The 25,343-nt window shown below is 37.2% G+C and overlaps 1 protein-coding gene and 1 long non-coding RNA gene across 47 annotated transcripts in view; both read left to right on the forward strand.

Moving 5' to 3' along the window:
• LOC107010238 lies at positions 1-24,833 on the forward strand. 43 transcript variants are annotated; one of them, XR_003576658.1, is made up of 12 exons: positions 1-289; positions 887-6,581; positions 6,678-6,779; positions 7,455-7,587; positions 7,960-8,214; positions 8,305-13,517; positions 14,243-14,409; positions 14,493-17,527; positions 17,770-18,949; positions 20,368-20,463; positions 20,720-20,794; positions 21,082-23,670. It is a non-coding gene; the product is annotated as an uncharacterized LOC107010238 (long non-coding RNA). The 43 variants fall into 43 exon arrangements; XR_003576642.1 differs by having other exon boundaries at positions 17,770-22,653; positions 23,091-23,120; positions 23,219-23,670; XR_003576649.1 differs by having other exon boundaries at positions 17,770-20,463.
• The window catches only part of LOC107010231 (catalase isozyme 2-like), a 77,188-nt gene that overhangs the window by 10,717 nt on the left and 41,128 nt on the right, over positions 1-25,343 (forward strand). The window lies entirely within an intron of this gene.

The raw sequence follows: 25,343 nt of genomic DNA on the forward strand, positions 1-25,343 counted from the left end.
CGTAATTTAGAAGTCGTCAAATTACAGAAGCTAACTCTCCGGCGACTATGTCCGACCAAAACCCTAAAATCAATTTCCGTCACCCATTGTCTTTGAAGAAAAAAATAAAGAAAACTTGATTATCTCGTTAAGGAAATTGTTGCCTTTTGAAGTAAAATTGATGCATGTTTTAAGTAAATCGAAGGAAATTCTGATCTTTTTGAAGCAAATTGCTATTCATATGTTAAGATTCTTCCAGCCTATGTTCAAGAATTAAGCGGAAGTATGAGGCTATTTGGAGCGCAGTTCGGTCAGTAATATTGAGCCTCTATTAAAATACTAATATTGTTTGATTTTCTTGGAACTCTTGCCTGCATTCTCTTTTAAATAATTCAAGAACTTGCTTTTTGAAGTTACGTTGTTAATTGATGGATTGTTTCCTGATTAGCCATTTTGCTTTACATGGTTTAGAATTTTTTGACTTTGAGTTTAGTTTCTTTCCCTCTCACTGAACCGCCCTTTTCGTGAAATTACACATGAGCTTCCTCTTTTCTTATTCTTATTACTCTCTCTGCTATATTTTATAAGCAATGACGATGTGAAGGTCTTATCCTCTGTGTAATTTCCATAGAACTTGTTTTCTCTCGAGGTAATTAATCTGTTGCTTGGCACGACACCTCAGGTGGGTCTATGAGATTTTGGAATTAGGTTCTTTACTTTCTCATAAGCCTAACTGTTGTTTACAGCCACGATGGATGTCAATGCTTTTGAGCTGATTAATTTTACTTGGAAAAGTTCAGTTTCTTTCACACCCCTCACCAAACCTCTCTTTTTGTGATATTGCACATGCACGTCCTCTTTTTGTATTTTTATCACTCACTCTGCTTCGTTTTTATACACAATGAAGATTTGGATGTTTTCATGCGTTGATGTTCAATCAAACATGTTGCCTGGCGAGCTAAAGACCCGTTGCTCGGCATGGCACTTCAGGTGGGTCTAAGAGATTTTGGAAAAAGTTCCATTTTATGGTCCTTTTTCTCTGTCTCATGGGCAAACTGATGCTTGCAGCCATGCTGGGTTTCATAGCTTTTGAGGTTATCGTGTTTTGGCACCTCACGACTTTCTACTTTTTTTGTTCTTATTACTCTCTCTGGTATAACTTAACAAAGCAATTTAACATGTTTTTTCTCGAGTTGAGAACTGTTGCTTGGCATGAGATTTAGGAGAAAGTTCCATTTCATGGTGATCTTCTTTGTCTCGTAAGGCTAACTGAATGCTTGCAGCCATGACAGATTTCAAATACTTTGAGATGATTCGTGTTTTTGCTTTGTAAAGTTTAGTTTCTTTACTCCCCCTCACTGAACCGCCCTTTTTCGTGAAACTACACAAGCTTCCTCTTTTCTTATTCTTATTACTCTCTCTACTCTATTTTATTAGCAATGAGGATGTGAAGGTTTTATCTTCGGTGTAATTTCAATAGAAATTGTTTTCTGTCGAGATGATTAATCTGTTGTTTGGCACGGCACCTCAGGTGGGTCTATGAGATTTTGGAATTAAATTTCCATTTCACGGTGGTTCTTCTCTTTCTCATAAGCCTAGCTGTTGTTTACAACCACGATGATGTCAATGCTTTGGAGTTGATTAATTTTACTTGGCAAAGTTCAGTTTCTTTCACACCCCTCACCAAACCTCTCTTTTTGTGATATTGCACATGCACGTCCTCTTTTTGTATTTTTATCACTCACTCTGCTTCGTTTTTATACGCAATGAAGATTTGGATGTTTTCATGCGTTGATGTTCAATCAAACATGTTGCCTGGCGAGCTAAAGACCCGTTGCTTGGCATGGCACTTCAGGTGGGTCTAAGAGATTTTGGAAAAAGTTCCATTTTATGGTCCTTTTTCTCTGTCTCATGGGCAAACTGATGCTTGCAGCCATGCTGGGTTTCATAGCTTTTGAGGTTATCGTGTTTTGGCACCTCACGACTTTCTACTTTTTTTGTTCTTATTACTCTCTCTGGTATAACTTAACAAAGCAATTTAACATGTTTTTTCTCGAGTTGAGAACTGTTGCTTGGCATGAGATTTAGGAGAAAGTTCCATTTCATGGTGGTCTTCTTTGTCTCGTAAGGCTAACTGAATGCTTGCAGCCATGACAGATTTCAAATCCTTTGAGATGATTCGTGTTTTTGCTTTGTAAAGTTTAGTTTCTTTACTCCCCCTGACTGAACCGCCCTTTTTCGTGAAACTACACAAGCTTCCTCTTTTCTTATTCTTATTACTCTCTCTACTCTATTTTATTAGCAATGAGGATGTGAAGGTTTTATCTTTGGTGTAATTTCAATAGAAATTGTTTTCTGTCGAGATGATTAATCTGTTGTTTGGCACGGCACCTCAGGTGGGTCTATGAGATTTTGGAATTAAATTTCCATTTCACGGTGGTTCTTCTCTTTCTCATAAGCCTAGCTGTTGTTTACAACCACGATGATGTCAATGCTTTGGAGCTGATTAATTTTACTTGGCAAAGTTCAGTTTCTTTCACACCCCTCACCAAACCTCTCTTTTTGTGATATTGCACATGCACGTCCTCTTTTGTATTTTCATCACTCACTCTGCTTCGTTTTTATACACAATGAAGATTTGGATGTTTTCATGCGTTGATGTTCAATCAAACATGTTGCCTGGCGAGCTAAAGACTCGTTGATTGGCATGGCACTTCAGGTGGGGTCTAAGAGATTTTGGAAAAAGTTCCATTTTATGGTCCTTTTTCTCTGTCTCATGGGCAAACTGATGCTTGCAGCCATGCTGGGTTTCATAGCTTTTGAGGTTATCGTGTTTTGGCACCTCACGACTTTCTACTTTTTTTGTTCTTATTACTCTCTCTGGTATAACTTAACAAAGCAATTTAACATGTTTTTTCTCGAGTTGAGAACTGTTGCTTGGCATGAGATTTAGGAGAAAGTTCCATTTCATGGTGGTCTTCTTTGTCTCGTAAGGCTAACTGAATGCTTGCAGCCATGACAGATTTCAAATCCTTTGAGATGATTCGTGTTTTTGCTTTGTAAAGTTTAGTTTCTTTACTCCCCCTCACTGAACCGCCCTTTTTCGTGAAACTACACAAGCTTCCTCTTTTCTTATTCTTATTACTCTCTCTACTCTATTTTATTAGCAATGAGGACGTGAAGGTTTTATCTTCGGTGTAATTTCAATAGAAATTGTTTTCTGTCGAGATGATTAATCTGTTGTTTGGAATTAAATTTCCATTTCACGGTGGTTCTTCTCTTTCTCATTAGCCTAGCTGTTGTTTACAACCACGATGATGTCAATGCTTTTGAGCTGATTAATTTTACTTGGCAAAGTTCAGTTTCTTTCACACCCCTCACCAAACCTCTCTTTTTGTGATATTGCACATGCGCGTCCTCTTTTTGTATTTTTATCACTCACTCTGCTTCGTTTTTATACACAATGATGATTTGGATGTTTTCATGCGTTGATGTTCAATCAAACATGTTGCCTGGCGAGCTAAAGACCCGTTGCTTGGCATGGCACTTCAGGTGGGGTCTAAGAGATTTTGGAAAAAGTTCCATTTTATGGTCCTTCTTCTCTGTCTCATGGGCAAACTGATGCTTGCAGCCATGACAAATTTCAAAGTTTTTGAGCTGTTTTGTGTTTGGTCTTGGCAAAGTTAAGTTTCTCTCACCCCTCCCCCCAAACATACACACACACCCCACCAAACCACCTTTTTTCATGAAGTTACACATGAGCTTCCTCCTTTCTTATTCTTATTACTCTCTCTCTCATATTTTTATAAACGATGAGTATGTGGAAGTTTTCTCTTTCATGGAAGTTCAGTAAAATTTGTATTTGTTTTCTCGTGAGCTGATTAAACTGTTGTTTGGCACGGCACCTCAAGTGGGTCTATGAGATTTTTTAATTAAGTTTCCATTTTATGGTGTTTCTTCTCTATCTCATAAGGCTAATTGTTTTTTGCAGCCACAATGGATAGCCACAATGAATTTCAGAGCTTTTGAGCTGATTCATGTTTTTACTTGGCAATATGTAGTTTCTTTCCCACCCCTCACCGAACCACCCTTTTCGTGATACCACACATAACTCCCTCTTTTCTTATTCTTATTACTCATTTGTTTTATGAACAATAAAGATTTGGATGTTTTCATCCGTTGATGTTCAATCAAACATGTTGCCTGCCGAGCTAAAGAATTGTTGCTTGGCGTGGCACTTAGGTGGGTCTATGAAATTTTGGGAAAAGTTCCATTTTATGGTCCTTCTTCTCTGTCTCATAGACAAACTGATTCTTGCACCCATGCTGGGTTTCACAACTTATGAGCTTATCGTGTTTTGGCACCACAAAGTTCAACTTTTTTGTTACTAAACCACCCTTTTTGTGAATTTACACGACTTTCTACTTTTCTCGTACTTATTACTCTCTCTGGTATAACTCAAAAAAGCAGTTTAACATGTTTTCTGTTGAGTTGAAAACTATTGCTTGGCATGGCACCTCAGGTGGATATATGAGATTTTCGAGAAAGTTTCATTTCATGGTGCGTCTTCTCCATCTCATAAGGCTAACTGGCGGTTGCAGCCATGACAGATTTCAAAGCTTTTGAGCTAATTTGTGTTTTGGCTTAGCAAGGTTCAGTTTCTGTTCGTGAAATTTCACATGAGCTTCATCTTTTCTTACTCTAATTACTCTCTCTACTGCATTTTCTAAGCTATGAGGATGTGGATGATTTATATTCCGTGGGATTTCAATAATACTTGTTTTCTCTCGAGCTGATTAAACTGTTGCTTGGCACGGCACCTCCGGTGGATTATGAGATTTTGGAATTAAATTTCCATTTCACGGTGGTTCTTTACTGTCCATAAAGGCTAACACAGATTTCACTACTTTTGAGCTGATTCATGTTTTTACTTGGCGAAGTTCAGTTCCTTTCACACCCCTCATTGAACCACTCGTTTTGTTATGTTGCACATGCACTTCCTTTTTTCGTATTCTTATTACTCACTCTACTTCGATTTTATACACAATAAAGATTTTGATGTTTTCATCCGTTGATGTTCAATCAAACATGTTGCTGTCGAGCTAAAGAACTGTTGCGTGGAATGACACTTCAGGTGGGTCTATGAGATTTTGGGAGAATTTCCATTTTATGGTCCTTCTTCTCTGTCTCGTTGGCAAACTGATGCTTGCAGCCATGTGGGTTTCACAGTTTATGAGCTAATCGTGTTTTGGCACCACAAAGTTCAATTTTTTTGTCACTAAATCACCCTTTTTGTGAAACTAAACGACTTTCTACTTCTCTTGTACTTATTACTCTCTCTGGTATAACTCAAAAAAGCAATTTAACATGTTTTTTGTCGAGTCGAAAACTGTTGCTTGGCATGGCACCTCAGGAGGGTATGAGATTTTGGAGAAAGTTCCATTTCACGGTGCGTTTTCTTTGTCTCATAAGGCTTAACTGATGCTTGCAGACATGAAAGATTTCAAATCTTTTGAGCTGATTTCGTGTTTTGGCTTGGCAATGTTCAGTTTCTTTTGGTAAAATTGCACATGATTTCCTCTTTTCTTATTCTAATTATTCTCTCTGCTCGATTTATAAGCGATAAGGATGTGGATGTTTAATCTTCCGTGGGATTTCAGTAATACTTGTTTTCTCTCGAGCTGATTAAACTGTTGCTTGGCACGACACTTCAGGTGGAATTATGAGATTTTGGAATTAAATTTCCATTTCATGGTGTTCCTTTACTGTCACATAAAGGCTAACTGTTGTTTGCCGCCACGACGGATTTCAATGCTTTGAGTTGATTCGTGTTTTTACTTGGCAAAGTTCAGTTCCTTTCACACCCCTCACTGAACCACTCTTTTTGTGATGTTGCACATGCACTTCCTTTTTTCGCATTCTTATTACTCACTCTACTTCGTTTTATACACATTGAAGAGATGAATGTTTTCATCCGTTGATGCATTGCCTGTCGAGCTAAAGAATTGTTGCTTGGCACGGCATTTCAGGCAGGTTTATGAGATTTTGGGAGAAGTTTCATTTTATGGTCCTTCTTCTCTGTTTCATAGGCAAACTGATGCTTGCAGCCATGAATGTTTCACAGTTTATGAGCTTATCGTGTGTTGCCCTACAAAGTTCAATTTTTTTGTCACTAAATCACCCTTTTGGTGAAACTACACAACTTTCTAATTTTCTTGTTCTTATTACTTTCTCTGGTATAACTCAAAAAAGCAATTTGACATGTTTTTTCTCGAGTTGAAAACTGTTTCTTGGCATGGCATCTCAGGTGGGTATATGAGTTTAGGAGAAAGTTCCATTTCACGGTGAGTCTTGGCTGCTTGGGGACTCGCATAAATATAATGGCTGGATGGAATAACAATACAAGACTGTTCATTATGTGCCACTCATACCAGGTAATGATGACAAAATGTGTGCAACTAATTAATGATCTTTTCCATCATGCAGAAACTAGAGCAGTAAGGAGACTGCAGAAGCTTTCTGGAGTTTCCGCAGCTGTCATCCCATCAATGTGATCAATCTTCCACCCTAAGTTGTGGTGTTTGTGTATTCTTTGATGAAAGGTAATGGTATCAAATTTCTTGGGAGGGTAAGGTACAATTCTGATACTATCTGAATAAAAAATATGTTAGTAGCTCAGATGATGTTTCTGTCCCCAGGCCAAGTGTGCAAATGAAACTTGTTATTTGTTAATTCCTGGAATAGCAAATTACAAGCTCAAGGGGAGTGCACAAGTACATGTGATGGGGAGTAAAAAGAAGGTAAACCATTCCTTCCATTTGTTCCTAACCTGAATAAGAGCCTAAGTTGCATTGCATGGACTCTTCATTGTTGCTGCTGCACCCATGTCGACACGAGACTCACGTGGGTGCAGGAAATGTGTGGGATTGGGTCAACCCACTTTTTGTATCCTGTTAAGCTTTTTCCTCTTGGTCACTATTTGTTGCTTCATGTTTTATGTCTTATGGAGAGAAACTAAGAGTTCAAGCGGTTGTGTTTTGACCTCTGAAAGACAGTAGCAGTGATCTATACGGAAAGTTGGTGGAATTAAGGCCTTGAATTCCTTTTTTTTTGTTATTTTAAGGGAACAAACACAGAGCTTGAAAGAAGATGTTGGGGTCTTGGGGAAAACGAGTTAGAAGATCTTTCAAAATTTTAAATCTCTGTAGTTTTATTTTATATTTTGGAATTTTTTAGTCAAATTCCAGCACCGGTATTGATGACATTATTAATATTTTAGGAAATACTCCACTAGCTAACAAGATTTAAGCACATATTTCATAAGAAAATGATTTTTTTCGATATGGATAGAGTGGAACAGATACAGAGGAATAGAGATCAATATAGCAGGCCAACTAATTGTGGGGGTGATGCATAATTGATGGATTGATTCCTGATGTGGCCATTCTATTTATTTTGTTTATTTATTTTCGTAGGTGCAATTATGTTTGGAGATGCATTTATACCTTCAAAGTGTTCTCTCTCTCATTGTTGAGGAGTTGAAGCACACTTCGTTGTGTTTTCAAAATTGCATTTCAGGAAATATTTGTGTTGGAACTGCATTTGATGGTATGTTTAAGAGAGGAATTTCATATTACTAATGACTGCAATATCTTTTAATCTGTTATTGAGCAATTACAGTCTACATTTCTATAGGAGTCAGTGTATTTGATGTTATTTGTACTTGTGGCTTTGTCCACTCCACATTCCCTTCCCTGTAGGCTATAGTTCCCCACCTACCTCTCTAAATGGAGGGGGTGGGTGGGTAAGGTTGGGATGGTGGAGAACAAATTGTGGAAGGTTGGTTAGTTGTGTTATGCCATCGTGTAGTTTTATCTCTTTCTTTTCTCTTAAGCTACTTTTGGAAAACCTAGGTAAGAGTTCAGTTGTTGAAGTATTCTCCTCATCTATTGCTATCTTATTCCCTGCTCCTCTTTTCAGATATACCTATGAATTATGAGATTAGGAAAAAGAGGTACAGGACCCAGAGTTGCAAATCGACACATGTACTTCCTTCCCCTCAGCCAAGAAACTGACAGGAAAGTGCACTGTTAGGATAGAGATTTGATCTTCTCAGAATATTCTGTGCGGAAGTGCTCTGATAAGCATGATCCCGAAGTCAGATTCCTCAGTCAGATCGAAAGTTCAAGTCGTTCAATTGATGGCTCTCTTGCTCATCGCAGTCTGTGTAAACTGGTAAATCCAGAAACTCTTCCAACCCCTTTCATCTAATGTTTTACTTGCAGAAGATGATTTTCTGGACAACTAATTCAGTGCTTTTGCTAGTTCCAGTTATAAATCTGACTGCCGGTCAGGTTCAGGATGGGATGATGAGTCATTTAGGGAATGTAACTTCAAAAAGCCAACAAGTTAATGTGTTAACACCAACCCGTCCATAGAGTCGCCTTGAAGATGATTTTAATGTTGAATTTGAAATAGCTAATGATGTTATCCAGGTCTTAAATCAAATGTTCCCTAGAAGCAAGGAAATATATTTTGAGAACTTCTCCTGGTGCAAAATTAAGAGCAAGGCATCTTAGAGGTCAAAATTTTTGTCGGAGATTCAGAGGAAAAAGCTTAATTAACCAAGTCATACTGGATGAAGACGATCATCTTATGGATTTCGTTTTACAGACCAAAAATTATGGTTCTGACCTGCCATTTTTCGTCCAGACCGTCTCCTCTGCCATTAGATCCTTTGCTCGAGACCAGGTTTTGAGATGTTATTCTTTGCATCGCTGAAAATGAGATTGGAACTTCTGTCGAACATGAAGTTGTTTTCACGTATAATTTTGGAAAGAATGGAACATAGTCTCTTGGTACTGCCATAAATAATTTGGAAAAAGAGGACTGCTTGTTCCCAAATTCTGCAAAGTTTAATTTCAATTTTTATGCTCTTTCTTGAGAGGATATAGCCAGTATAGGGGGACATGATCCATGGGATGTTTCTGGTTCAGGTTCTTCTGAATTCTATAATGATGGAAATGATTTGACACATATGTATTCTCATAGTGAAGAGAATCTCAAGAATTATTTGATACTATGCTCTCCTCTAGGGTGGATGGGGACTCACATAAATGGATTGATGTTGGAAATAGAGGTGAAATGGATAAGCTATAAGGAAGAAGATGAGTAGAAGAAGCCATTGCTCCTCCATTTTACCAAGGTAAAAAAAAGTTCTTTGCCACGAGTGAGGCTACAAGAAAGGCAGCAGGAAATAACAATATTAAGATTGTTCACGATGTGCCACTCATGCCTGGTAATTTGTGCTCGAGTGCTTTGACCATGCTTTTGCAGGTCATCCCTGAAATTGGTTACCAATTACTATACAACTATGCTGACCAAATTTAAAACTGGGGATGGATCTGCAACATTTATTTTCAAGCTTCAAGATCATTTACCAGGTAAGTTACGATCTTTGTATATATTTGATCACACAACAATGGTGTATCGAACTTGAAAAAATTGCCATTTACCAGAAATTGCATTGCATTAAATATTGCAAGATTTCATCAAAGTTAAACCTAAATATGAGCATGGAGTTATATTGTTTTGGTTTAAGCAGGAACTTAAATCTGATTCACAAAAACCCAACATCTGTCACACTTCTTGCTGTAACATTCTCTTATACTTGTCCCTGTCATATTGTATTACATGCAAACCATTTGCAGATCAGTCTTAGAAGGGAAAGGTATTGTAGTACTGATTATGGTTGTTCATACAGGCTATTTGCTCACTTACTTTCTCAAACCTTTTACTACACCTTTATATCTTATTCTCTTTGACATTCACATTCCTCCCTCATAAGGATATTTGCCGGTGTAAATGTGGAAAACAAAGCATGACAAGCACTTCTTCTCATGCTAGTTATTCCATTCTGTGGTATCATCAACAGTTATATATTAGTTCTGTGTTCCATCTTGTTTAAAGCAAGAAGGATTTTCAAGTGTCATTTGTGTGCATTTTCTCTTAAGGTCCATTTTTGAGGGGAGGTTGCCTCCCTTCTCTGGTAATCCCTGATTTTTTTTGTAATTTTGCACTTATGCTAGTTTGCATCTCTGTTTTTGCAAGTAATTACTTCTGAACCCGTTTTTGTTGCATTAACTCAGAATGAGGCAACAGAGAGAATAATGGGATTTCTGTTCAAGGGTGGTTGCCCTACTCTATGATTTGCCTGTGATTCTTTCATTTTCTAAACAAATCAACAACCCTTAAAAAAGAGAAAGAGACATAGATAGAGTACACTACAGTTTTTGGGCTTTCCTCCCATCATTTAAGTTCTGGACTGTGATTTTCTTGAGCTGAGGCCTATTGGAAACAACTTCTCTAGTCCCCCCACAAAGGACCGGGGTAAGGTCTATCTACCAATGCTAGCTTTTAAGTATAGGGTAAGGCTGTGATGATGACAAATGAAGTTGTATTGAGTTGGGTCAGGGATTGGAGCTACCCTTATCTTGGCAAGGTAACCTGGTAAGGCATCAGCGTTTTGCAACGGAGGTCTGCAGCCATGGCGGTTAGTTTGTCTCCTTGCTTGGTTTTATTACAAATCTGAGCCTCAGGAGAAAGAATTGGCATTGGCAGAAGGATGCTTGAAATCTTGTGAATTCCCTTTTGTTAGCCTAAAAAATTCAAGAATGAGGCAGCAGAGATTATGGGATTTCTATCAAGGGTGGTTGCCCTTATCTCTATGCTTTGCCTATGATTCTCCATTTTCTAAAACAAACTAACAGCCCTTAAAAAAGGAGACAGAGTACACTTGAGTTTCTGGATATCTTTGCATTTTTGCACTCTTAAACATATGCTCATAAGGAAATAAACATACAACAACAACAGCATGACTATGAAAATTATTAAAGAGGCAGTGATGATTTCTGGGCTAACTAAATTCGGGCATTGAGATTACCCAACCCGTATCTTGGCGGCTGAACCCGGTATGGCCTGTGATTGAGACGCATAACTCACACATGCAATTGTTTGTTGCATCCATGGTGTGGTTGGCTTCTCTTTGGCCTTATCTTTACACAAATCTGAGCCTCAATTTGCTAAAGAAAAAAAGAGAATAGGGTCAAATTTACACCTTCACTATGCATAACGAGCAATATCTTTTCCATGATTAATGTGGAGATATTGTACCCACACCGTTCTGATTTGCAGTTTTAATGCTTATTTATAATGTATCTCCATGTTTTGATAGCTTATTCACTTCAACATTGATTGTAGTTGGTAATACATGATTAGGTACTCACCTACATTCTTAACCTTTTACTACACTTCATAGTTTATAATCTTCAACATTCATATTGCTCCCTGTCTAAATGTGCAAATCATAGCATTCCAACTTAATTTTTACAACTTAATGACTTCATTTATGTTTTAGGAAATACTCCACTAGCTAACAAGATTCTCTGGCACATATTTCATAAGAAAATGATTGTTTTCTTCATAATACAGGTTCTATGTATTGTATGTATCTGATGTGAGCCTGTTAGAATTGATTCAACTAGTTGGTCCATCGACCCTGACTAGCTCTCTTTATTTACTCCGTTATATAATTCTAATCTTCTTGTGGAATCTATCTTAAGTTCTTGCTAAATGCCGTGTCATGTTCTATGAATAATGTATTTGCTACCCAAAGGCCACAGCTTGCTGCCAACAGATGGATCATCAATAGTTCCCCTATCAGTGAATTGGGTCCTGAATTAAACGATGCATGGGGGAGTAAGTTAATATTTTTTATTTATGAATTTGGAGCTACCTTGATGCTCTCTCTTGCCTCCACCTACCCCCACATAAGAAAAAGAGAAAAATGATTTAGAATCAAAAGTGTTTTAAACATATTTTGCTTTATCCCTGATGTCTTTCTTTCCATTTGTGTTGGAACAATAACTCCGATATGGATGAGTATGTCTAGAATCCATGCTACGTGGTGTTCTTATGTTGAAGCAAGCAATGCTATAAACTTGGAACATTCAGAGTGTCCTTTTGATTGTGTATAAATGAGCTAACCCAAGTCAAGCCCAACATTAGTCAGGTCCATTTCAACTTGGTACATTGAGAGATGAGCTCAAGGTTGGCTCGAGTCTAATCAAGCCCGAGCTCAAGTCAAACAGTTTTTTTATGGATGACTGTGATGTCCAGGCCAACTTGCGTGCACCTCGATAATCAAGTTTTTGCTGCTATATATATGGCTGGCAATATATATAGCATCTAACTATGTGGGAGAGAGGTTGATGGGAAGGAACAACACTAAGAGAAGGATAAAATACAATAATTTTTTAGAAGAGATGTGTGGAGCTTTGTGTAAGCACCAGATATGGTGCACGAATGATTTTTATTTTTGGTAAACTGAAAATCTTATGAAAAACATTAGACCACTATCTAAAACCTTATAAGTTATTGCAAACATTAATTAATTGATGAACAATAAGTTCGATCTAACATTTAGGTGCCTATCTGAAGCTCCTTTACTAGCTTCAAGATGTTCAGTTGATAATTTTTCTGTACATACATGTTAACGAGAGATGATCTGCAAGTTCATAATCTATACTGCCTTTCTGTTTCTTGAAAGGCTTCTTGAGAATGTCCCGACTGGGAGTGAATGTTATTTCCGAAAACTAGAAAGTTTCAAGATTCATTCCGTTTTCTTTAATTATTCATTTGCTGGTCGTGGGAACTGGATCATGACAGGGAGGGTTGATATGTTTGTTCTTTGGGACTTAAATCGCTAGAGATGCCTGTACCAACTAACACACTTGGACCCACTTTTTTCAACTTCTCATTACACTTTACAGATGCTCAAATTGATGATGTTTGTTTTCCAGAGCATGCTAGGTCTGAAAATGCTTGAATTTCAACTGAGAAGGCTTGGTGCTTTCGATGCTGAAAATAGTATTATCTCACACCCCAACCTTGACGAAATCTTCAAACTCTGTGAGAATATACTTAATATCTGTGTTAAAGCTTCTATGCTGGATACATATTAAGCTTTTTTACCTTGACCTGTTTATTCTTTTACCTTAAAACTATTTGCAGTGTGGGCCAACCATGGGGATGATATAACATCCAGTATGAAGGCTGCATTTGTGCAAAGCATATTTTTGGAGAGTGCAGTAATATAAATACATACATAGTAGGATTCAAAACCCTGAAAATCAACGAACATTATATAACCATCATTGACAAAGATACTAGGTTTTGGCCAATTACATACATATGAAGAGTAAGAATCTGGGCCTGGATCGTTTAATGCTAACTGCACAATTCCATCGATAATCTATCTCTAGATTATGATGGATATAGCATACAACTAAAAATGTTTAAGTCAAGAAATTGATATTATGACCTCAAACTTTTTCTTTCGTCGATCAATCTCACTATAAAATCTACATTGTTCTTTGATATGTAGATGTGGTCACAGAACAGCCCAGGGGGTTTTCGCTGACAGCTGGAATGCCCTAATATGATACTACTTGAGCAATTTTGTTGGTAGTACTAAATAGGTAATGATGCTTCTTACCAGCATTTAGTTGTTACCCAGATTTGTACATTATATGAAGTTGGTATCATTCATTATTATGCTCTGTGCCTCTGTCAGTTGCAACTTGGTTTCATACTAATCGGCCAGTTGAAATTTTGGAAAGCATTCTTTAAGTAGTACTAAGCTTCATGTATGTGAGCCATCTGCAAAGTATTAACTAAACCTAGTATTATCATTTGTAGTGTGCTGCCATTTTTTTGGATTAGTTTCTTGTTGACTACTAGGAGGTACTCCCTCTGTTTCAATTTGTTTGTTTGATTTTGACTTAACACGGAGTTCAAGAAAATAAAGAAAGAATTTTGAATCTTCTGTTCTTTAAGTCAAGAAAAGGAAAAAACATTCTTGTAAAAACAGACTAAAAGGGAAAGTAAAACAAACAAATTGAAATGGGGAGTGTTATCCGAGAAAAAAGGACTTTGAACTAACACACATAATTTCTGCATTATTTTGTTCTTAGTTACATGACAGAGTTGCTCTGTTTGCACTACTAATTGCTAAGGATGTCACAGAGTGTACTGATGTTGATACATCCATATATATTACTTGTATAAACCTAGCTGCATAACGCATACATGTGTTGCAAGTATCAGAGTTTACAATTCTTCTGTTGGCATGTTCTATATTTTGCATATCCTACTTAAATTGATTCTCGAAGGCGATGATTTGGTAATCAACTTTGTGTTTCAGTATCTGTAGTATTTAATTATGATGGAGGAGGTAGATCCTTCACAGAAATCATATACATGGATCTGGCTTTGGGAACTTCGAGATCAGTATGTTTTTGAGTCTACTGATGGATCCTGTGTTTCGTGCTTGGAGATCAGTTTGCGTGCATGGGTCTGTGAAACTAATAGGTTGCTTCTTTTACTCTTTGTGATGTTCTTCCGTACTTAAATTATTTATTAATCTAGTTATATGTACTTGTGTTCTATGTTAGATGAGGTTCCAGAATGCTGTTCGATTCGTGTCCCACTATTCAGAAAATATTTGGTGTTATCAGCATACTAAAGCATTTTGCTTATAAGTGTTATCAGCATACTAAAGGTTTGGAATCAGGAGTCCATGATTGGAGTCTCATCACTTGGCCAGCTATGCTCATTCTTTGCTTGGTCCAGATCATATTATAATCCAATTCATTGTCGAGGTCTATATAGACATGTCTAGAATTAAAATGAGCAATTTTAACTCCCCCTCGAAAGCTGAGTTTGCAGAACAAAACTCTTTCTAATCAATTCCATTTATGGCATGGTGTAACTGAATTTCCCAATAAGAGTATATTTACACATAGCAGCTAATTCCCCCAAAATTTCTTCTTTCTTGAACAGGACAGCAGGTAGACCTTGTTTCAGGGGTGGCCAGTTTTATGGGAAAATCAATTTTGGCTTGGTTGTGTCTAAGTCTATCAGCACAGGTTTGGACAACAGTGTAGGTGCAGGTTCAGGGATGTGGTCGTTTCTGGAGGGATTATTTTGAGGTTGTTCAGGGTTGTCATAAGTAGAACCTGGTTTGGGGGGGAATTCTGTTCCTTTGGTTGAGATTTTGATGGTCAAAATTACTGAATATCTTGGGGAAATTACTGCCAGGTTGAGGTTGAACAGAGTTGGTCTTAATTTGAGGGTGCTGCTGCTTATCTTTAGGTTGCCAGACCTGGTGGGGATAATGTATATGTTGATTGTTGAACCTAGGAACTTGACTGTTAGTATGACCCTGTTCCTGCTCTCTAGTAGTTACAGCTCATGCAAATTTATCTCCACAGTACCTTTAGGCATTAGATTAATAGGAGTGTTAGAGTTAGAAACCATACCTGAATGCCCCTGAATTGCTGTCTTCTGTATTTCCTGCACTTCCATTGCCGATATGCTTTGGTTCCCCTGCATATTTGCATCAACAGATTTCTCAAGCAAAGGTGGAAAATTACCTTGAACTGGTGGTATGGTGCTGATTGCAGAACGATCATGCAGCATTTCTGCATTCAATTGTGCCTGCTCATGCTCCAGCCTCCAAGTTATGCATTCCAGAGGAGAAGTTAGAAGAATTTGGCATTTGGTTAATGTTCTCTCCTTCTTCTGCCTGCTTTTCCTTTTTCCAACATCCTTATCCCTATTCTATGATTGTTCTTGTTCTGTTCCTCTCCCCAGATTCTCCTTTGTTTGTTCAAGTGTCAACTTGCTTGATTTTGCACCTTTTCCTTCATTCGAATTATTGTGTTGTTGTTCCATTGTAATGTATTGTGGAATCTCGTTGGTACTTCCCAGGCACCCCTCTTGTCGTTGCTCTTTATCATTACAGATCACTAGAGCTCCGGTCAAATCGCCTGAAAATTCATTGACTATGATTTTACCGACAAAATAACTTGAAATTTCAGTGAGATGTTCCTCTAGCATAGGGGAGCAATCCCCATTAAACATTTCTACTCGAATCTCCTCCTAAGTACATCCAATTTGAAGGCGCGATTTGGGCGATTCACAAGCGATTCCCCCATAAATCGCCTCTCGATTTCTCGCGATTGGGAAGGTGAATTCATGTGATTTTTGAGTGTAATATAGATCTTTGGCTTGTGAATCACCTTCACCACTCTTTAGAACTTGAATCTCGCCTAAGCGTGCCATGGAAATAATTTTTTAAGCCCAGTCCAACTCCCTCTCCGAAATTGCGACGTACATCTCCTCTTCTCTTTGTAATTTCAAGGAGTTGTAGGATGAATCTGAAGACGAGACTAGATGGGTTTTGCTCATATTAGGTCTGTGCATCATTTCCATTTGGTCCGGCGGTCTGGAAAGCTCTACCGGCGAATATTAGCCATTCCGGCAGTGCTAGAGCCGCTGTGTAAACTAGCCGTTAGGGCCAATTTTTTGGGAGCGTTTATTAGAGAGAGAATGTAGAGAGAGAGAAAATTCAAGAAATGAGGGGGCGATGGGGATTAGGGTTTAGGGTAAATCAGATGATGTTTCTCTCCCCAGGCTAAGTGTGAAAATGAAACTTGTTGACATCTGGAATAGCAAATTAAAAGCTCAATGGGAGTGCACAAGTACATGTGACAGTGAGTAAAAAGAAAGAAAACCATTCCTTCCATTTGTTCCAGACCTAATAAGAGCCTAAGTTGCATGGACTCTTCACTGTTGCTGTTGCACCTGTATACGAGACGCGTGCGCGTATCACACGCGTCCGAGGGGTACGTGTGGGATTTGGTCAACCCACATTGGATACTTTGACCCCGAGTCCATGGAAAAATTTGTGGGAAAATTGAGATATCAAAAAAGATAAAGACAATAGATTAAAACATGGTAAATGACTTACATTCAATATTATATTCCTTTTGCCTCCTTTTTAGCTTTTTCCTCTAGGTCAATATTTGTTGCTTCATGTTTTATGCCTAATGGAGAGAAACTAAGAGTTCAAGCAGATGTGTTTGGCTTCTGGTACACAGTAGCAATGATCTGTACGGAGAGTTGGTGGAATTAAGTCCTTAAATGCCTTCCGTTTTGTTATTTTAGGGGAACAACCAAAGACCTTGAATGAAGAAGTTGGGGTCTTGGGGAAAATGAGTAAGAAGATCTTTCAAAATTTAAAATATCTCTATAGTTCTATTTTATATTTTGGAATTTTTTAGCCAAATTCCAGCACCCGTATCGCTGACATTATTCACATTTTAGGAAATACTCTACTGGCTAACAATATTTAAGCACGTTTTTCATAAGAAAATGATTGTTTAGTTATGGATAGAGTGGACAGATACTGAGGAATGGGGATCAACATAGCAGGCCAACTAATTCTAGGAGTGAAGCATAATTGATGGATTGATTCCTGATGTTGCCATTCTATTTATTTTATTTATTTGCCTAGGTGCAATTATGTTTGGAGATGCATTTTTACCATCAAAATGTTCTCTCATTGTTGAAGAGTTGAAGCAGACTTCAGTGTGTTCTCAAAATTGCATTGCAGGAAATATTTGTGTTGGAACTGCACTTTATGGTATGTTTAAGAGAGCAATTCCATATTATTAATGACTGCACTGGACATTCTTATGCAACAACACTAAGGAGTCAATGTATTTAATGTTATTTGTACTTGTGGCTTTGTCTACTCCACATTCCCTTCCCTGTAGGCTTTAGATCCCCACCTACCTCCCTAAAAGAAGGTTGTTTGTGTTAATAATTAATGATGACAAAATGTGTGCAACTAATTAATGTTCTTTTCGATCGTGCTGAAACTAGAGCTGTAAGGAGACTGCAGAAGCTTTCTGCCCGAGCTTCCGTAGCTGTCATCCCGCCAATGTGATCAATCTTCCACCCTGAGTTGTGGTGATTGTGTATTCTTTGATGAAAGGTAAATGTTACAAAATTTCTTGGGAGGGTTAAGGTATCTTTCTGATATTATACCACAGCTGTCATCTCAATTTTTTTCCGGTAAAGAGGTTTGATCTCAACTCATATGCTCTTTCTAGAAATGACATAAGCCAATATATGGGGGACATGATCCATGGGATGTTTTTGGTTCAGGTCTCTCTGAATTCTATTATGATTGAGATGATTTGACACATGCATTCTCATTGTAGAGAATCTTAAGAATTATTTGGTACCACGAGCTACGCTCTCCTCTAGGTTGGATGGGGACTCACGTAAATGGCTTGATGCTGGAAATCGGGTTAAAACAGATGAGCTTATAAGGAAGAAGATGAGTAGAAGAAGTCATTGCTCCTCCATTTTACCAAGGAAAAAAAGTTCTTTGCCACAAGTGGTCGACAAGAAAGGCAGCAGTAAATAACAACATTTAGACTGTTCACGATGTGACACTCATGCCTGGTGATTTGTCCTTGAGTTCTTTGACCAAGCTTTTGCTGGTCATGCCTGAAATTGGTTACCAATTACTACACCACTGTGCTGACCAAATTCAAAACTGGGGATGGATCTGCAACTTCCATTCTCAAGTTTCAGGATCATTTACCAATTACAATCTTTGTTTAGATTTTGATCACACAACAAGTCTGTGGAACTCGAAAAATTGCCATTTACCAGAAATTCCATTGCCCTAAATTTTGCAACAATTTATCAAAGTTAAACCTAACTCTGAGCATGAAGTTATATGTTTTGATAAAAAAAGAAACTTAAATCTGATTCACAAGAAGTCAACGTCAGTCACACTTCTTGATGTAAAGTTCTCTTATACTTGTCTCTGTCATATTATATATTCAAAATGTGAAAGTACATGTAAATGTGGAAAACTTCTTCTCATGCTAGTTATTCCATTCTGAGGTATCAATAACAGCTTATATCGTTCTGTGCTCCATCTTGTTGAATACAGGAAGAATTTTCAAGGGTTTAAGCCTTTTAAGTGTCATTTGTCTGCATTGTCATTTTAGTTCCATTTTTGAGGGGTGTTTGCCTCCCTTCTCTGGTAAGCCCTGATTTTTTTTTTTGACGTTTTGCACGTATGCTAGTTTTGCATTTCCATTTTGCTAGTAATTACTTGTGAACCCCTTTTCGTTTGATTAACGCTGAATGAGGCAGCAGAGAGAATAATGGGATTTCTATTAGAGGGTGATTGCCCTTCTCTATGCTTTGCCTATGATTCTTCCATTTTTCTAAACAAACCTACAGCCCTTGAAAAAAAGAAAGAGACATAGATAGAGTACACTACAGTTTCTGGGTCCCCCCCCCCCCCAAAACAAGTCATTTAGGTTCTGGACTGTGATTTTCTTGAGCTGAGATCTATTGGAAACAACTTCTCTAGTCTCCCACAATGGACCGGGGTAAGGTCTATCTGCCAATGCTAACTTTTAATTAATAATTATAGGGTAAGGCTTTGATGATGACAAATGAAGTTGTATAGTGTTGGGTCAGGCGTTGGAGCTACCTTTATCTTGACAAGGCAACCCGGTAAGGAATCTTCGTTTTGCAACTGAGGTCTGCAGCCATGGCAGTTGCTTTGTCTCCTTTTGCCTGGTTTTATACCAAATCTGAGCCTCAGGAAAAAGAATTGGCAATACACACAACTATACTACAACAACATGAATATAAAAATTAGTAAAGAGGCAGTGATGATTTTTGGGCTAAGTAAATTCGGGCATTGAGATTACCCTACCCGTATCTTGGCGGGGAAAACCGGCATGGCCTGTAATTGAGACGCATAACTCACACGTGCAACTGTGTTTGCATCCATGGCGTGATTGGCTTCTTGTTGGCCTTATCATAACACAAATCTGAGCTTCAATTTTCTAAAGAGAAAAGGGAAAAGGGTCAAATTTCCCCTTTATTATGCATAAGGGGCAATATCTTTTCCATGATTAATGTGGGAGCCACCGAACCCACATTGTTTTGATTTGCAGTTTTAATGCTTATTTATAATGTATCTCCATCTTTTGATAGCTTATTCTCTTCAACATTGATTGTAGTTGTTAATATCCATTAGGTTTTCACCTACATTTTCTAACCTTTTACTACACTTCATAGCTTATTCTCTTCAACATTCATATTGCTTTATCTGAAGGATGATATGTCTGTCTAAATGTGCTATCATTCCAACTTAGTTTGTAAAACTATTCATACATCATTCATGTTTTAGGAAATACTCCACTAGCCTAGAAGATTCTCTTGCACATTTTTCATAAGAAAATTATTGTTTTCTTTATAATATAGGTTGTGTATTTTATGCGTTAATCTATCTGATGTGGACCTGTTAGAATTGATCAACTAGTTGGTCCATCAATACTGACTAGCTCTCATATTTTACTCCTTTATTTAATTCTAATCTTTCTTATGGAATCTATCTTAAGTTCTTGCTTAATGTTGTGTCATGTTCTCTGAATAATGTAGTTGCTACCCAAAGGCCACAGCTTGCTGGTACAGATGGATCATCAATAGGTACCCCATCAGTAAATTGGGTCCTGAAATTAAACGAGGCTTGCAGGAGTAAGTTAATACTTTTGATTTATGAATTTGGAGCTACCTTGATGCTCTCTTGCCTCCACCCACCCCCACATAAGAAAAGGAGAAAGACAAATGATTTAGAAAGAACCGAAAGTGGTTTAAAGATATTTTGCTTTATTCCTGAGGTCTTTTTTTCCATTTGTATTGGAATAATAACTCCGATATGGATGAGTATATCTAGAATCCATGCTAGGTGGTGTTCTTATGTTGACTATTATGCCAAAACCCTTGGATGCAGGATAACATAAGGAAGTTGAAATGAATAATTAGCCTCCAAAAAGTATTATCATTTACTTGTTCCTTTGAGACAAAGGTAAGCACAAACAAAAGGTTTTGGTCAACAAAGTGTTCTTTACATGTGAGATATGGCTTATGTTGATATTTGTTCGCGTCAATGTCTCCTAAATTTGTAAAGATTAAGAATTTTTTTGGTTAAGTGTGAATGTCTTGACATACTATTTGATGTTCTTCACAAGTACGGGAAGTTGATGGACACAGACCATGCACCTATCTTTGTTATCAGTTTCTCTACATCTTATGTGCTTTAAATTTCGAATAGAAAGTGTATCAAGTTAAAATAGTGTTTGTTTGATGGCTTAGTCATAGGGGACTTGGGAGATAGTAACAGCAATTTCCGTTTCAGACATGGAAACATGAGTCAAATAAGATTTCTTCGACTATCATGTACAGTTGGACTGGTCGCCAAGCTTTCAACTTTTCCTGCAGTAAATTCAGTCTAACCTTTTTTCTATACAACATCTCTCTGTCTTCGAGTTTGTCGGATTATTTGCTGGCAAAGGCTACAGTTGAAGTGGTTTGCCTTTTGAGCAATAAGAGCTCAAAATCGGACAGATAATGGCGCCTTAAGGTAGCAAATCCTAAATCATAATTGATGCTTGCACTTTTCCAATCAAATGCCGCGTAATTTTGATTTACTTGTTTGCGTCGTCAGCTTTTAGACATGCCCAAGGACAATATAGTTTTCTCAACAGTAGGTATAGACTAAGTGGATACTCATTTAGCAGATTCCACAACCAGTATTTTTTACCCTGTTGGCTGTTGGAGAGCATGCTTGTCACTGTCTTAGAGAAACTATGACATAAGTAGATCAAAAAAAGAAGCCAGGTCATATGTTACTAGTGTCATTAAGAGAAGCCAGGTCATCATTTGATATGATTTTGATAATCGGAAAGCAGACAGAGGAAGACAAGGGAATCGAGTGAAAACATTGAATATTCATTTTTTTGGCTCTCGCGTACCAGAAATGTTTATAGGAGATGAAGCAAAGTATGTTCAGTATATAAATATGGTTATTTTGCCTGGTCTTCCTGTGGGTTAGTTCCAGAAAGGCTTACTTGTATCAAGTGAAACAAAAGACGGCTGAGTGACTTGTATATGGGTGCTCTCTGATGCAGCTGATTGTTTAATGTTTGACACTCCTAAATGGAGTCTGGAATTAGATAAATGTGACATAGAAAAGACTAAGAGCTTGTTTGGATTGACTTAAAAGTTGATCAAACTTACTTTTAATTCCTTTTTAGCTTTTGAGAGAGTTTGGCTAGATAAACGTGAAATAGAAAAGACTAAAAAGTATGTTGGATTGACTTAAAAGTTGGTCAAACCTACTTTTAATTCCTTTTAGCTTTTGAGAGTGTTTGGCTAAGTTCAAAATAACTTGAAATGAGTTAAAGATGACTTAAAAAAAGTTTTAAGTAGGCACTCCTCTACTTTTCTTTTTTTAACTTAAAAGTTATTTAAGTTTGACTTTTTTAAAACTTCTTTTAAAAAGCTACTTTTTTAAGTTAAGCCAAACGGGCTCTAATATGCCAAATTGACACATGCATGCTCACTCCTGACCGTCCCTTTTCTATTTAAGATCCTCTACTGTTTCCATCTGAGATGATGTGCTTCCTTTTAGAGACCTTTCCTCTTTTATTATCTATCTATCTATCTTGTTGACTAATTTTTACTTAAGTTTTCAAATTGTTGTTCCATCCTTGTTGGTTAAGTATTTCCATTTCCAGGCTTTTCGCTAAGGTGTACCTGGTATATTTCTTCCTACTTCGATTAAATTTTGCATCTCACCCTGGATTGGAATATCTCACCTCTGATCCCAACTTCACTGACAAATATGGAGGAAAATATTTATGAAGAAATTCTCGAGGAAGATGAGTATGTTCACTTTTATGCTCAAGAGCTGCTAAGGCCCATTAGGATTATACATTTCATATTCTTTGCATTTGTGGTCTAGATCGGAAGTACTGTTGAACTTGTAGATTATTAATCAAATATTTGATTTAAGTTCCTTGAACTAGTCAAATGCTATAATCTTACAATCGTAGGTTAATAATACATTGGTAGAGAAGCCAACCAACTGAAGAAAATGAGAAGTGTGTGGTTGTGAGAAATCTTTTTGAGGTTCAGTTTGCATTCATTGAGAAATTATTTGTTTATGATTTCTGGATTACAAGGAGAAGGAGAAAAAAGTAATAGGCTGCTTGAAGATGGAAGAGAATATTTGAACTTGATTCGCTCTTTTGCTTTTCACCTTTGAAATTGATTCTTAAACATTTTTTTTCTTTTGGTTGTGGATATGTTGGCTCTGCAAGCAATACAAGCAAATGTTCAACTTGAATAATGTAAACTTTTAGCTCAGTGCTGTTTAGCTCTAACATTTGATACTTACTGGATCAAAATCAGTCAATTTACCTCAAAATGATTTGTTTTGATGTTACAGGTCAAATTACAGTTTACTGAGAATGCACTCCGACTTAATGTCGAGAAAGCCTTTACCAAAAACACTGGTGGACGAGGCTCAAGTTCTATACTATAAAGTATTCTGATTGAAGCCATGTTTGAGGCATTGCATGTCACCATAATTTTATGTATTTGGTGTTAATTCTAGAAGAGCTTGGTGTTGGGAACGCGGACAAGCACAAAAATATATATGGTAAAAGTAATGGAAATAAAATGGGAAAATAACGACACCAAGAATTTTACGTGGAAACCCTTCTGAATAAGGGAAAAAACCACGGGCCAAGAGGAGCAACTGATATTACTATAGTCAGGAATTTTACACTGTGTAGTCACGAATACAATACTCAAAGTGACTACTACACACTCAAAAGGAACAACACTCTTTTGGTTTCCGTCTTATTAAAATATCGCTTAAACTCAATTTTCTTTTCACAGACTATTTTCTTGTATAGTCTATGGAATACCTCACTTTGCTCTCAAAATGGTTTCTCTCTCTAACTTGGTGTATTCTACAAATGAGCAAGAATGCTCTATTTATAGAAGGATAAAACCATGCCTATGTGACTAATGACATATGTAAATATAGCAAAGTCAAGAATGGTTGCAAATCTTACCAATTTGCCAACCACCAAATCTTTTATTTTCAACTCCAATTACTATTTCTTTTTAACAATTGCTTGTACCAATTGAATAGCTAAAGTTGACTAAAAAATGGGATGGATTCAACACTTGGAAATATCTCATCATTTTACTCTTTATCACATTGAGTCTACTCAAGGAATGAGACATATCACCATTTATCTGGAAGCTTGAAGTACTGCTTGGAGTATTACTTCCAAAAAGATTCGTGAGCACCCCATGAGTGGTTGGTTTAGCTATCCTATAAAGAACTTTGTTCCAAATTTTCAAACTGAACCTAAACATGATTTTTATCTGTCTTTTGGGATGTCCATAATATTGGTTTCAAAATTTCTATCAAAGTGTTTCTCTGCTCAAACCTTTATGACTAAGTGTATTTTTAATCATGTAGCTAATACTTGAAGAATTGATTTTTCATGCTCAAACACCTTACACTCCCAAATGGTGCCTCAATGAAACATGTTTTTGTCAAGTCTGTCGCTGATTTCCATTCAGCCTATCATGTTAAAAATTGACATCTCTAAATAGCTCTCATGATCCTTTGTGCATGCCACAGCCATTCTTATGAACCCTATCCTGGTATATTGAGCACAGGTTCCTGGAAGCAAGCCACGGAGGAATCTGTTGAAGTTATCTTGTTTGATGAAGAGAGGCTGTCGGAAGTCGAGAACAGTTGATACCGTTGGATGTGCAGCTTTGTGGTTTGTGCTTTTCTTTTTGTGTTTAATCATTCAAAGGAAACTTGTTTCTCTCTTTGCTTTAATGAGAGAGAGTTGTGTGAGTTATATCACCCACATCAGTACCCAACTCTGGGATTTTAAAACTCGCTATTGTTTTATTATAGAAGTGTAAACTGTTAAGAAGCTTGTTTGCCCATTATAACCAAATTTCAGTTTGACCTTGATGCTTCAACGATCAAGTGTGGAATTGAGAGGTGAATGATTTGCGTTCTGAAATTATATGTTTTGTCTATAATAATCAAAAGAAAAGATCTAAAGACACTTGAAAGTTAAATATGAATTTCTTGGATCAAAATAAAGAGATGTGTTATTGCCTAAATCATTTGTGTGTCATCTGTCTCCGATGATCTTTCTTTATTATATATACAAGAATTTTATTTCCTATCTGAAACATTATTATGATTGTCAGTTGTATCTTGGTCAAGAACTGTGTGAATCAAGTAACTGTTTGCTCAAGATTTAAGATTGTGAAGTGTTAATTCTATTTTCCATACTTGGACTTATGACACAGTGGTCTGTTTCTTTACAATTTTCAAATTGAGTTTTTATACAAGTTCACCACACCTCCTTAAAGATCATAATTACTACACAATAAGCATCTTCTTGAGATTATTTTTGGAGTAATTTTCCTGTATAGTCATCCATATTTGTTTTGTCGAAAAAAGAATGTTTTTCAGCGGGAGTTTCATCTGGGTGGCTGGTTCAATCCAATTTGACGGGAAGTGA

The sequence above is a fragment of the Solanum pennellii genome, chromosome 2 (assembly GCF_001406875.1).
Source record: "Solanum pennellii chromosome 2, SPENNV200".
In the NCBI taxonomy this organism is placed as follows: Eukaryota; Viridiplantae; Streptophyta; class Magnoliopsida; order Solanales; family Solanaceae; genus Solanum; species Solanum pennellii.